We start from the raw sequence: 14,203 nt of genomic DNA, 5'->3' as shown, positions 1-14,203 counted from the left end.
ATTCTATCAGCTTTTTCCAGACCATAAATAAAAGGCCTGACCCTGCACACAACTCCTTTTCATGTGAAACTCTTGTAGAAGACCATGGGAATCTGCATGCAGAGGGCTTACAGAACTGAAGTGTGCTATGGTTTTTACAGAATTTTTTTCAACTTTCTATAATTACCTTACATGATTTCAGTCCCTCGTGGGACTTGCATGATTAAAACAAAAATTAAAGCTTTGAACTCTATATAGGAACATCCCCCAGGGGCTCAACATACTTTTAAAAGATGGATATTGTTGCTCTCATTTTTCAAGTGGGGAGATTTAAGACACAGAAGGGTTCAGTATAGAGCATTAGACTTGGAGGGTAAAATTCATCCCTATGCAGAGAGCCAGCATGCAACCTGTGCATCACTTAAGCTCTATTTTGAAGACTTAAGTAGTGAATAGGCCTTGTGCTACTCTCTGTGCTAAAGCAAATATCACCCTAAGAATTCAATGCCACTGTGTTGGGGTGTTGAATTTTACCCTTAGCTGAATCAGGACAAATTCAAAGATACTGTGCACAACCTCAAGAGGAAAAAAAAAAAGTCTCACTCTGCTTAAGAATTAATAAGCATGGGTGATAATGACTGGCTAAATATTCCTGAACTGTGTAGACTCAGGATTATGCCTTTTTAGCTGTACTAAGCCCCTTCTATTTGGAATTAATTACCTAAAGATGTGTGTGATATTAGAGCCAAACATTATTTGGCTGGCTTTTGGTAAGTAGTCTTTTAATTTCATACTTAATTTGCTGATCTGAAGCTATTTTTGTGAACACTTTGTGTTCAGCGTATAAAAGGCAAATGGTATTATAAATTATAAATGAAAAGACTGACTTGGTTCTTTGTTCTGAAGGGGGTAAAAGAAATGATGAGAAATCCAAGTAACAATAATTGCAATGTTTAATGAAGGAAACTCATTCCAAAAATCTTGAATTATAAATTCACTCTCTCACACACACACAGAGAGAAAGAGAGAGAGCCTTCAAAACATTATTTTAGCTTTCAGATATTAGCTAAACAAGACCGTCTCAATACAGACAACTGGCATATATAATTGGTTGCCTCATTCATTCATTCATTCCTGCTTTTAGTCATTTATCCACTCAATAAATTAGTTTATCCTTCATTAGAACACAACCCAGTCTCTGCAATTACTTTGGAATTTTGTGCACTCAAGCTTTAGTGACTTTGCACATTCAGAACTCAGTTCTGTGCATATGAACTATACTTGCATACACAAATTGATAGAATGTAACTATTGTATTTGCATGCACAAAGCAGCTGTAGTTTGTAACACTGCAGGTGGATACTTCTGAAAATCTGGTCTGAAGTATCGAACATCAATTTCATTCCCAAACACACTCACCACAGTATAATTTCAAAGAATTGCAGAGAGGATAGCTAAATAAGACTCCTTCTCCCTTTCTTGTGATAAATTTAGACAATTTCGCCGATGAAATTTGCTTTCTATACTAGGGAAAAAACAATTTTGTTTAACTTTGTTAGTTAATGATTTTACCCTTAGTGTGGACAAAGATAACTTAAGAACCTCAGTTACTGCACAGGGTGAATAATCTTCTCCTTTAGAACAAATTGTGAAGGAAAGAATAATTCACAGAGATAAATGATAAAGGGAATGTAATGCAACACACGTTTAAAAAAGGTAGGTTGATCACACCAGACTAACACGATTTCTTTCTTTGAGAAAATAACTGATTTTTTTCAGGTAAGGGAAGGGCAGTAGATCTAATATTCTTGGACTTCAGCAAAGCATTTGTCACAGTACCACAGAGGAAATTATTTAGTGAAATTAGGGAAGAGGCAGATCAGTACAAGCATTGTAAGATGGATAAGGAACAGGCTAAAGGAGAGAAGGCAATCAGTTATGCTGAAAGGTGAATTATCGGACTGGAAGGAGGTTACTAGTGGAGTTCTTCAAGGATCAATCTTGGGGGGGAAAAAGCTTGTTTAATATTTTTTTAGTGACCTTGGCACAAAAAGTAGGAGTGTACTAATGAAATCTGCTGCTGATACAAAGTTGGGAGAAATTGTCAATACGGAGGAAGCTTGGAGTATTACACAGGAAGATCTGGATGACCCTGAAAATGAGTGACAGAAATGGGATGAAATTCAATAGTACAAAGTACAAGGCCATGAACTTAGGGTCTAATAGTAAAAATTTCTACTGCAAACTGAGGGCTCATCAGTTGGAAATGACAGAGGAGGAGAGAGATACTGGGCATGTGAGCTGATCACAGGATGACTGAGCTACCTGTAAAAAAGGCATATGCGATCCTAGGATATATTAGGTGAGGCATTTCCAATAGAGAGAGAGAAGTATAAATGCTGTTGTACAAAGCACTGATAAGACCTCATTTGGAATACTGTGTACAATTCCAGTCACCTATGTTTAAGAAACATTCTACACCAACTCAAAATGCTGCATTAAAATGGAAAATGGGTTGAGTAAGCCATTCAGCATCAAGACAGGTGTAAGGCAAGGGTGTGTCCTGTCTCCCTTTTTGTTTATGCTAGTCATCGACTGAGTTAAAACAATGCAACAGTGATACAAATGGCCTAAAATGGAATGATTCAAGGCTATTTGATCTGGACTTTGCTGATGACATCGCTCTTATCAGTGAAGATGCCAACGGACTACAAAAATGCACAAACCAACTAAAAGAAGTAATGGAGAAGATAGGTTTGAGATGCAATGTAAAGTTATGTTAATGGGGATTATAGGGACAGAAATCAAAATTGAAGAGAAACTCGAGAAGGTGGACAATTTTACGTATCTTGGAAGTACCATGAGCCAAGTTGGCACTAGTTCCAAGGAAATAAAAAGAATTGGGAAGGCAAAGGCTGCATTTGGAAGACTCAAAAACATCTGGCAACTCAAAAACATCTCCCTCAAGACAAAACTGAATGTGTACAAAGCAATTGTTATCGCCATCACGACATATAGCAGTGAGACATGGCAACTTACCAAGAAAGAGATACAAAAGCTGAATGCATTTCATCACAAATGTCTGAAGAATATTGGGAATAATATATAGACAGGAAGACAAATGAAGTCAGAAAAATGACTGGACAAGGCACCCTCTCACAAATAATCTAGAAAAGAAGACATCAGCGGCTGGGATATGTGCTGAGAATGGAAAAAGAATGCTTACCAAATACCGCCCTTGAATGGAAGCCAAAAAACGCAAGAAGAAAGAGAGGAAGACTGCAATCAACATGGAAACGAACAGTTCTGAACAACATCAAGCACCTCAACTTGAAATGGGAAGATTTGGAGAGAAGGGTAGTTGACTATCAAGGATGGCAAATGTGGGTAGCTCAATGTGCAGCAAAGCACGGGGTGGACAAAAATCTAAGGGTATTTAAGAAAAATTAATTTAAACTGGAACAGGTACGGAGAAGAGCTACTATGATAATCAGGAGACTAGAGGGCCTATTTGATGAGAAAAGACAGGACGAGCTTGGCTTGTTTAGTCTAGCAAAAAGAAGGCTGAGAGGAGATATAATTGCTCTCTCTAGATTGTGGGGGGAAAGGAAGAAAATACCAGGGAGGATGAAGAGCTACTTAAGCTAAACAACAATACTGGTATAAGAACATATGGATATAAACTGGCCATGAACAAATTCAGGTTGGAAATTAGAAGAAGGTTTCTAACCATCAGAGGGGTGAGGTTCTGGAACAGCATCTGTGGGGACAAACACCTTAATTAGTTGCAAAAGAGAGCTGGACAAATTTGAGTGCACTGTATAATAGGATTACTTGTGATGGTAGGGGGCAGGGCCCAACACCCCTGGGCTCTTCTCCAGTTTGTCTATGGGCGGTGGGTGACCGGCAGGCCTACATAGGTTAGCCCCTGGCTAGCTCGCCCATTCTGCCTGGGGTCCTGCCCGTTCCTTCCCTCACCTGGGGCAGATGCAGGGTCCGCAACTCCGTGGCGCCTCATACCTGCCCGTGCAGCTCTTACCATGGCCAAGCTGCGACTCTGAGGCCCCACCCCAGCCGGAATCGGCTCGGAAAGAGCTGCGCAGGCAGCTGTGGGGAGCCAGTATGAAGTTGCAGAACCCACACCTGCCCTGGGTGGGCGGGGAGCTTTGGGGGCAGAGACATGGGCTGGGGGCTGCTCTTAGCCCCCCAGGCACATGGAGTGTCCACTGCGGTTCCCCACAGCTGCCCGGGCTCCACTCTGGCCTGGACAGAGGGTAAGGGGTGGGGTCTGTCCTGGTGAAAACTGGACGGGTCAGGCCAGTCCACTTTCAAGAAGTGGGAGGGCTATGGCCCCCCTTCCCCCACAGTTCAGGTGCCACTGGCCCAGGGCTCGGCCACATGGGAAAAAAAAGCCGCAGGCCCCTGGTGGGAAGCAGGAGGAGGTCTGGGGGTGAAGTATAGGTGCGGCCACACCGGCAGTTTGGGTAGGCTGAGCCTTCCCCTGCCTTTGATACCCGCCACCCATGAGTTTGTCTTATGTTTCTAAAGTTCGTACTTCAGGGTTTTAGCCGGCCAGGGTCAGGAAGAGATTCCGTTCCCTCCCGGTCCCCTCAATATGTTTTGGGAGATTTTTTTAATTTCCTTCCTCTGAAGCATCAGGAATGGCCATGACTGGAAATGGGACATTGGTTGGGGTGGACCAGAGATCCAAGGTGGTAACGGTATTCTGCACCTACTGAGCCTCTAGTTGAAGTGCTCCTTGCTGCTGTTGAGGTGGCCTGTGTACGGCTTCATCAGCCATGGGAGTAAAGGGTAGTCTAGGTCTCCTAGGATCACTATTGGCATTTCAACATCCCCAATAGTAATCCTCTGGTCTGGAAAAAACTCCCCGATTGCAGCTTTCTGAACAGGCCTGTGTTCTTAAAGATGTGAACATCATGTACCTTCCTTGACCAGCCAACATTGATGTTGGTAAAATGTCTCCAGTGATCCACCTGTGCTTGCAATACCATAGAAAAGTAGCCCTTTCTGGTGATGTATTCTGAGGCAAGGTGGTCTGGTGTCAAAATAGGGAGATGCATGCATGCCATCTATCGCCCCACTGCAATTCAGGTGCCCCATTGCTGCAAAACCATGCACTGTGTCCTGCACGTTGCCCAGTCACAGTCCTTCATAGCAGAATGTAATTAATGGCCCTGCACATTTGCATCACAGCAACTCCCACTCTAGATTTCCCAACTCCACATTGATTCCCGACTGATCGGTAGCAATCTGCTGTTGCAAGCATCCACACAGCGTTCACCGCTTACTTCTCCACTGTCAGTGCAGATCTCATTCTGGTGTCGTTGCACTGGAGGGCTGGAGTGAGCTCTGCACACAGATCCAGGAATGTGGCCTTGTGCATTCGAAAGTTCTGCTGCCACTGCTCATCATTGCAAACCTGCATAACAATGCAATCTCACCAGTCAGTGCTTGTTTCTCACACCCAGAACTGGCACTCCACTGTCTGCAGCTGCTCTGTGAATGCCAACAACCTTGAATTGTTTTGATCTGTCCCACAGCAATCTAGCCTCCAAAGAATCATGTTCCCTGTGGCTCCTCTGGCAGCTCCGCAAATATTGTCCTGTGCTCGCAATGCTCATCACAATAGCATAATAACAACTTTAATCACCCTGATATCTGCTGGGAGAGCAATACAGCGGTGCACAGGCAATCCAGGAAATTTTTGGAAAGCGTAGGGGACAATTTCCTGGTGCAAGTGCTGGAGGAACCAACTAGGGGCAAAGCTTTTCTTGACCTGCTGCTCACAAACAGGGAAGAACTAGTAGGGGAAGCAAAAGTGGATGGGAACCTGGGAGGCAGTGACCATGAGATGGTCGAGTTCAGGATCCTGACACAAGGAAGAAAGGAGAGCAGCAGAATATGGACCCTGGACTTCAGAAAAACAGACTTTGACTCCCTCAGGGAACAGATGGGCAGGATCCCCTGGGAGAATAACATGAAGGGCAAAGGGGTCCAGGAGAGCTGGCTGTATTTTAAAGAATCCTTATTGAGGTTGCAGGAACAAACCATCCCGATGTGTAGAAAGAATAGTAAATATGGCAGGCGACCAGCTTGGCTAAACAGTGAAATCCTTGCTGATCTTAAACGCAAAAAAGAGGCTTATAAGAAGTGGAAGATTGGACAAATGACCAGGGAGGAGTATAAAAATATTGCTCAGGCGTGCAGGAGTGAAATCAGGAAGGCCAAATCACACTTGGAGTTGCAGTTAGCAAGAGATGTTAAGAGTAACAAGAAGAGTTTCTTCAGGTATGTTAGCAACAAGAAGAAAATCAAGGAAAGTGTGGGCCCCTTACTGAACGAGGGAGGCAACCTAGTGACCGAGGATGTGGAAAAAGCTAATGTACTCAATGATTTTTTTGCCTCTGTCTTCACGCACAAGGTCAGCTCCCAGATTGCTGCACTGGGCAGTACAGCATGGGGAGAAGGTGACCAGCCCTCTGTGGAGAAAGAAGTGGTTCGGGACTATTTAGAAAAACTGGACGTGCACAAGTCCATGGGGCCGGATGCGCTGCATCCAAGGGTGCTAAAGGAGTTGGCGGGTGAGATTGCAGAGCCATTAGCCATTATTTTTGAAAACTCATGGCGATCGGGGGAGGTCCCAGATGACTGGAAAAAGGCTAATGTAGTGCCCATCTTTAAAAAAGGGAAGAAGGAGGATCCGGGGAACTACAGGCCAGTCAGCCTCACCTCAGTCCCTGGAAAAATTATGGAGCAGGTCCTCAAGGAATCAATTATGAAACATTTAGAGGAAAGGAAAGTGATCAGGAACAGTCAGCATGGATTCACGAAGGGGAAGTCGTGCCTGACTAACCTAATTGCCTTCTATGATGAGATAACTGGCTCTGTGGATGAGGGGAAAGCAGTGGATGTGTTATTTCTTGACTTTAGCAAAGCTTTTGATACTGTCTCCCACAGTATTCTTGCCACCAAGTTAAAGAAGTATGGGCTGGATGAATGGACTGTAAGGTGGATAGAAAGCTGGCTAGATCGTCGGGCTCAACGGGTAGTGATCAATGGCTCCATGTCTAGTTGGCAGCCGGTTTCAAGTGGAGTGCCCCAAGGGTCGGTCCTGGGGCCGGTTTTGTTTAATATCTTTATTAATGATCTGGAGGATGGTGTGGACTGCACTCTCAGCAAGTTTGCAGATGACACTAAACTAGGAGGCGTGGTAGATACACTAGAGGGTAGGGATCGGATACAGAGAGACCTAGACAAATTAGAGGATTGGGCAGAAAAAAACCTGATGAGGTTCAACAAGGACAAGTGCAGAGTCCTGCACTTAGGACGGAAGAATCCCATGCACTGCTACAGACTAGGGACCGAATGGCTAGGTAGCAGTTCTGCTGAAAAGGACCTAGGGGTCACAGTGGACGAGAAGCTGGATATGAGTCAACAGTGTGCCCTTGTTGCCAAGAAGGCTAACGGCATTTTGGGCTGTATAAGTAGGGGCATTGCCAGCAGATCGAGGAACGTGATCGTTCCCCTTTATTCGACATTGGTGAGGCCTCATCTGGAATACTGTGTCCAGTTTTGGTCCCCACACTACAAGAAGGATGTGGAAAAATTGGAAAGAGTCCAGCGGAGGGCAACAAAAATGATTAGGGGTCTGGAGCACATGACTTATGAGGAGAGGCTGAGAGAACTGGGATTGTTTAGTCTCCAGAAGAGAAGAATGAGGGGGGATTTGATAGCAGCCTTCAACTACCTGAAGGGGGGTTCCAAAGAGGATGGAGCTCGGCTGTTCTCAGTGGTGGCAGATGACAGAACAAGGAGCAATGGTCTCAAGTTGCGGTGGGGGAGGTCCAGGTTGGATATCAGGAAAAACTATTTCACTAGGAGGGTGGTGAAACACTGGAATGCGTTACCTAGGGAGGTGGTGGAGTCTCCTTCCTTGGAGGTTTTTAAGGCCCGGCTTGACAAAGCCCTGGCTGGGATGATTTAGCTGGGAATTGGTCCTGCTTTGAGCAGGGGGTTGGACTAGATGACCTCTTGAGGTCCCTTCCAACTCTGATATTCTATGATTCTATGATAGCACAGAGCTGTGCAGGATCCATGCTTCTCAGAGATGGCAGGAGCGCGGGGCTTTTTGAAAAGAGGCATGAAACATTATGGGATGCAGATAAAATTATGGGATGGAGAAAACTGCATTATGGGACATTGAAATCATATTTGCAGTCACCCCTGTGTGCGTTTGCCCAATGTGGTATTGCAAACCGTCCCCAAAACACCCTGCTATCCCACTGTGCAAGTTGCCACTCACAGTGCACAGCTCTCTGCATTCGTGCAAGTGCTGGGTGTGAGGATGCACACCACCAACACAAGGAGCGAAGTGTGGACGTGCAAAAGCGATTTAATCATTGTGATGGCTGTACGTCGATGTAACTTAGGTCTACATAATTTTGTAGTGTCGACGTACCCTGAGTGAGCCAGAGTTAGAAGCAGCAATCAGTCACTACACAGACTCAGAGAACTTAGAAGTAAGGCTGCATGTTGGTCACGGATTCCGTGACTTTACGTGATCTCCGTGAATTTTGCAGTGGCCGATGCGGTTGGCTCAGGGGCTGCCCAAACACTAGGGCAGCCCCTAGGCCAGCAGCAGCAACAGTTTGAGTATGGGAGGGGACTCAGGACTGGGTCAGGGGGTTGGAGTGCGGGGTGGCACTTAGCTGGAGAAGGGGGACTCTGAAGCAGCTGGCATGTCCCTGCAGCTCCTGACTGAAGCGGTTCCCAGCCAATGGGAGTTGCGGAGCTGGAGCTAGTGGCGGGGGCAGCATGCGGACCCCAATGGCCTTCCCTCTCCCTAGGAGCTTCAGAGACACATGTAGCTGAGTAGGGAGCCTGCCAGCCCCGCCAACCCTCCTCCTCACCAAGCACCAGCAGGAGTTCCAGGCTGTGTGCTGCTGCCTAGCTCCCCCCACACCAGTGCCAGCAGAAGGCCTGGGCCGCACACCACTGCCCGCCTCCCCTGAGCCCCTGCAGTTGCAGCCCACGCTAGCCCCCTTCCCCAGCACCAGAAAGGGTCCTGGGCCAAACGTCACCACTAGATCCTCCCGCCCCCACCCCAGCACCAGTGGGGGTCCTGGGCCATCACCACCCAGACCGCCCCCCCAGAGCATCCGCAGCCCCCTGCCCAAGTTTTAGTTAGGGGTATATAGTACAAGTCATGGACAGATCATGTGCCGTGAATTTTGTTTACTGCCTGTGCCCTGTGCATGACTTTTACTAAAAATACCGGTGACTAAAACGTAGCCTCACTTAGAAGTATCCAAAGGTGGGGTCCAATAGAGCAGATTGGTAACTGTCCATCGGGGGGAGGGGGGGGCACAAAGATTCACCCAGGACTGTAACAAGCTTCTCAAGTGTTACTGTGGAATTCATTATTGTGGGATGTTACTGAGGCCAAAAGCTTCACAAGATTTACAAAGGAACAAGACACATAGGGATAACAAGAATAACTTGATCGGTCTTTAAGTACCTACATGAGAAACTGTGGCAGGGTGCTGGTTGAGAAGCCCTTAATCATCATCTGCCACTCCAGCCCTAATCAAGGGAAATGGATTGAGGCTGGGTGAATAGCCTGGCTGTACCTGCCAGTCTTATTAGCCCAACACTATAAAGGTTGGGAGGAAGCCAGAGATTGGGGAGGGAAAGAGAAAGATCAGGCACAGAAGGAAGTGGGAACGGGCTCCTTGTAGTCTGTTGCTGGCCAGCCCTGTTGTAGGCAAAGTAGCTGTGAAGCCTGTATATAGTTGGGAACTGGTGATGGGAAACCTTTTGAGAATAAAGAGCATGGGTTTGCATTAGACTGAAGTGTCCCTGATTCATTGAAGAGGGAGGCCCAGGGGCTGAATACTCAGGGGCACAGTGTGAACCGTGTTACAGAAACAAAATTGGAACAGTCCTCTGCTATCAATCTAGCAGGCAGTTGAAAAGTATAACAGGATCCAATAACTAGAAGTTGAAGCTAGACAAATTCAGACTGGAACTAATGTGCAAATTATTAACAATGAGGGTAATTAACTGTTGGAACAATTTACCAAGGCTTGTGGTGGATTTTCCATCACTGGGAATTTTTAAATAAAAATTGGATGGTTTCTCTAAAAGAGATGCTGCAGTTCAAACAGGATTTAATTCAGGCTGTGTTACACAGGAGGTCAAACTAGATGATCAAATGGTTTATATGATTCTGTAGTTTTATAATCTATGAATATCCAGAGTTATCATAAACACTAACCAATTTTTGGAAGAGAGGTTAAGCCTCATGTTTCAGAGTTTAATTTCTAACTATCAGGGAATAGAAGGCGCGCAGGGCGAGTGTACATGGGGGAATTAATAAACTATTCTGCTATTGCTGTTCCAGAATATCTATTCCAGTAATTTCCCTGCATAGACAAACTTTTAATGGGAGAGTGGATTATCCCAAATATGAGATTTCTTGTACCTTTCTCTGAATCCTCTGATACTGGGCACTGTCAGAGACAGAATACTGCACTAATCAGACCACAGGCCTGATCCAGCCTGGCAATTCTTAGGTTTCTTAATTTGATAATCCTCACCTCTAATTGCCTCTGCTCTACTTTATGGTCAGACCTCATGAGATTAAGCTTTCTAGCAAGATTGGTCTGGGAATTCAATAACAGCCTTTCATCATTTACAATGAGGAGTACTTGTGGCACCTTAGAGACTAACAAATTTATTTGGGCATAAGCTTTTGTGGGCTAAAACCCACTTCATCAGATGCATGGAGTGGAAAATATAGTAGGAAGTTTTATTTATATATATCTATGTACACACAGTACATGAAAAGATGGGAGTTGCCTTACCAAGTGGAGGGTCAGTTCTAATGAGACAATTCAATTAAAGTGGGCTATTATCAACAGGGGGAAAAATCACTTTTATAGTGGTAATCAGGGTGGCCCATTTCAAACAGTTGACAAGAAAGTGTGAGTAACACTAGTGCAGGGGTCAGCAACCTTTCAGAAGTGGTGTGCCGAGTCTTCATTTATTCACTCTAATTTAAGGTTTTGCGTGCCAGTAATACATTTTAACGTTTTTAGAAGGTCTTTCTATAAGTCTATAATATATAACTAAACTATTGTATGTCAAGTAAATAAGGTTTTAAAATGTTTAAGAAGCTTCATTTAAAATTAAATTAAAACGCAGAGCCCCCCGGACCGGTGGCCAGGACCCGGGCAGTGTGAGTGCCACTGAAAATCAGCTCGCCTACCGCCTTTGGCACGCGTGCCATAGGTTGCCTACCCCTGAACTAGGGGGAAATTAGCATGGGGAAATTAGTTTTTTAGTAACCCATCCACGCCCAGTCTTTATTCAGGCCTAAATTGATGGAGTCCAGTTTGCAAATTAATTCCAGTTCTGCAGTTCCCTGTTGGAGTCTGTTTTTGAAGTTTTTTTGTGGAAGAATTGCCACTTTTAAGTCTGTTATTGAGTGACCAGGGAGGTTGAAGTGTTTTCCAACTGGTTTTTGAATGTTACAATTCTTGACGTCTGAGTTGTGTCCATTTATTCTTTTGCGTAGAGACTGTCCAGTTTGGCCAATGTACATGGCAGAGGGGCATTGCTGGCACATGATGGCATATATCACATTGGTAGATGTGCAGGTAAACAAGCCCCTGATGGTGTGGCTGATGTGGTTAGGCCCTAAGATGCCCACTTTAATTGAATTGTCTCGTTAGAACTGACTCCCCATTGGTAAGGCAACTCCCATCTTTTCATGTACTGTGTGTATATATATCTTCCTATTGTATTTTCCACTCCATGCATCTGATGAAGTGGGTTTTAGCCCACGAAAATTTATGCCCAAATAAATTTGTTAGTCTCTAAGGTGCCACAAGTACTACTAGTTGTTTTTGCTGATACAGACTAACACGGCTATCCCTCTGAAACCTTTCAGCATATAGATACTTTCACAGTGAGTTAGAACCAGAAAGTGCAGAGGAAGGGAACAAGTGAAACCATTCTCCTCCCCTCCCCTCCCTTCTCATTTTAAAACTTGTTTAAACCTTACAAAAGATTCATTTCAAATTTTGGGTGAAGGCATGCATATATTAGTGTTTTATCCAAACCATCTCTATTCAGCTGAGTACCAGCAGGAAAAAGCCATATAAGCAGACTTGAAAGTATTTGACAGCAGTTCAAACAGGTACAAATATATCACAATGCTTCGGTCCATACAATTTAAAAGAAACATATTGTGCCTGATGTGCTATATGTATGGTATGGGAGTTAATCCAAATGAAGAAAACCATGTTACATTATGTAGATAGGCCAAATTTTAACCTGGTTAGTACAAACAAACAAACAAACCTTAATATAGATTTTTCTATTACTCTACTAGTGAAATGTCAAAACTGCGGCAACTCGTAGCATGTAAATCCACTGACGAATAAAACTCAGGTTTAATCTCCTGAAAAATAGTTTAAAAAGAAGAAAATTATCTTAATTGCTATTTTTTAAAATCATATTTAAGCACAGATTTTTAAAGGTATTTAGGAATTGCACTCGGTATAACAACACATAACTGATTTAGAAACCTAAATATTTTCAAAAGGGATCTAGGATCTGAAGTGATTTAGACTCCTAAGTGCCTAGATCCCTTTTGAAAATATGTAGGTTCCAAAATCACTAAAGCAGTGCAACACTGCATACAGAAAGGCCTACATACCTTTACAAATCTGGGCCTTACTTTTATGAAACACACCCATTTTGTAGGGGTTATTACTGGATTTGCTTATTAAAGGCAAAACCAAAGAGGTGTTAATGCTAACTGCTGTAGTACAGTCACTGTTCAATTTACATTCAAGGGTAACATGAAAGCAATTTGAAAATGCTTAGAAACTTCTAACTACTTAAGTCATTGTGAGGTCTGTCTAGCACTAGGGAGTAGGAAAACCACCCCTCCAGAAGCTGCAGAAACCATCAACTCAGAACTGCTGAAATCATTCTCCATTACTACTAATCTGATGCATTTAACTTCAGCTGTGTCTTGTAAAGTGCCGGTTCATTAACCTGAACATTGTTGACAAGCTCATTATTTACACAGTCTGCTTGATTAGTGCAAGTGCTAACAATGACGGAGGACATTTCATCTACAGGAATTCATTGATACATCTCAAGCAGAGAGAACCCAACATTTCTCAGTCACGGATTGGAATTTACTGAAGATCTCAGGGAAACGCTACACTACCAATGTACATCGGTGCAGCTCTCCCGTCGGTTTAATAAAGCCACCTTCCCGAGAGGCGGTAGCTATCTCGGCAGGAGACACTCTCCCGCCGACATAGCACTGTCTACAAGAGGGATTAAGGTCAATATAACTACGTCGCTGAAGGCAGTGGATTTTTCAAACCTTGAGTAACATAATTATACTGAAGTAAATCGTGTAGACCAAGCCTAAGGTGGGCACAGTGACCAATGGGCGGGTGGAGCAGGGCAAGCTCCCGCATCCCGACCCCATTTCCATGGCAGGAGTGGGGCAGAAGGCGAACTGCAGGCAGAAGGGATGGGGAGAGGCCCCCACTTGCTCTAGCCCAGAGGCCCCACAAAACCCTAATCTGCCCCTGGGTGAACAGACAGAAATGACCACAAAAAATACAGTGTTAGAGGATGAAACAGAGAATGAAAACTACATCTAAATGTCGCAAATCCTTTATACTGTGTCCCTCATTATCTTTAGCAAAGAGGGGAGAGACAAGAATATAAAAAAGGAGGATTGGGCCATCTTGAACCAAAATGAGTGTGGCATATTTACACTTTGGAATCAAAGGTAACAGACACACAATAGCACAGAAATGCAAGCACCTCTAGGATGAGAGTTTGGTAATCAGTCAGTGCAGGGAACTCTGGCTGCTAATAGGGTGAGGTGATTTGCTATGGTTATGAAAAGTATGATGAGATCTTTGATGGCTCCAGCAAACATTACTTTTTATGGTCTCATTTGAAAGTTTACTGTGTGTTTGTATATCTAGATGGAGCTTATGTTTCTCTCAATCTAATGAGTAAAACGTATTTTCCTGAGAAAACTGTTATATCGGGTTAAGGAAAACAACAAAAGAACAAAAGTAAAGTCTCTATGAAAGAGCATTGTGTGTGTCTTCTCTGTAACATGCAAAATTTTTCTGCTTCATAAAAGTGCAGCTGCCGT

Source organism: Malaclemys terrapin, chromosome 6 (genome assembly GCF_027887155.1).
Source record: "Malaclemys terrapin pileata isolate rMalTer1 chromosome 6, rMalTer1.hap1, whole genome shotgun sequence".
NCBI classification, from domain to species: Eukaryota; Metazoa; Chordata; order Testudines; family Emydidae; genus Malaclemys; species Malaclemys terrapin.
The sequence above is the reverse complement of the archived record's forward strand: the minus strand, read 5'-3'. Positions refer to the sequence as shown.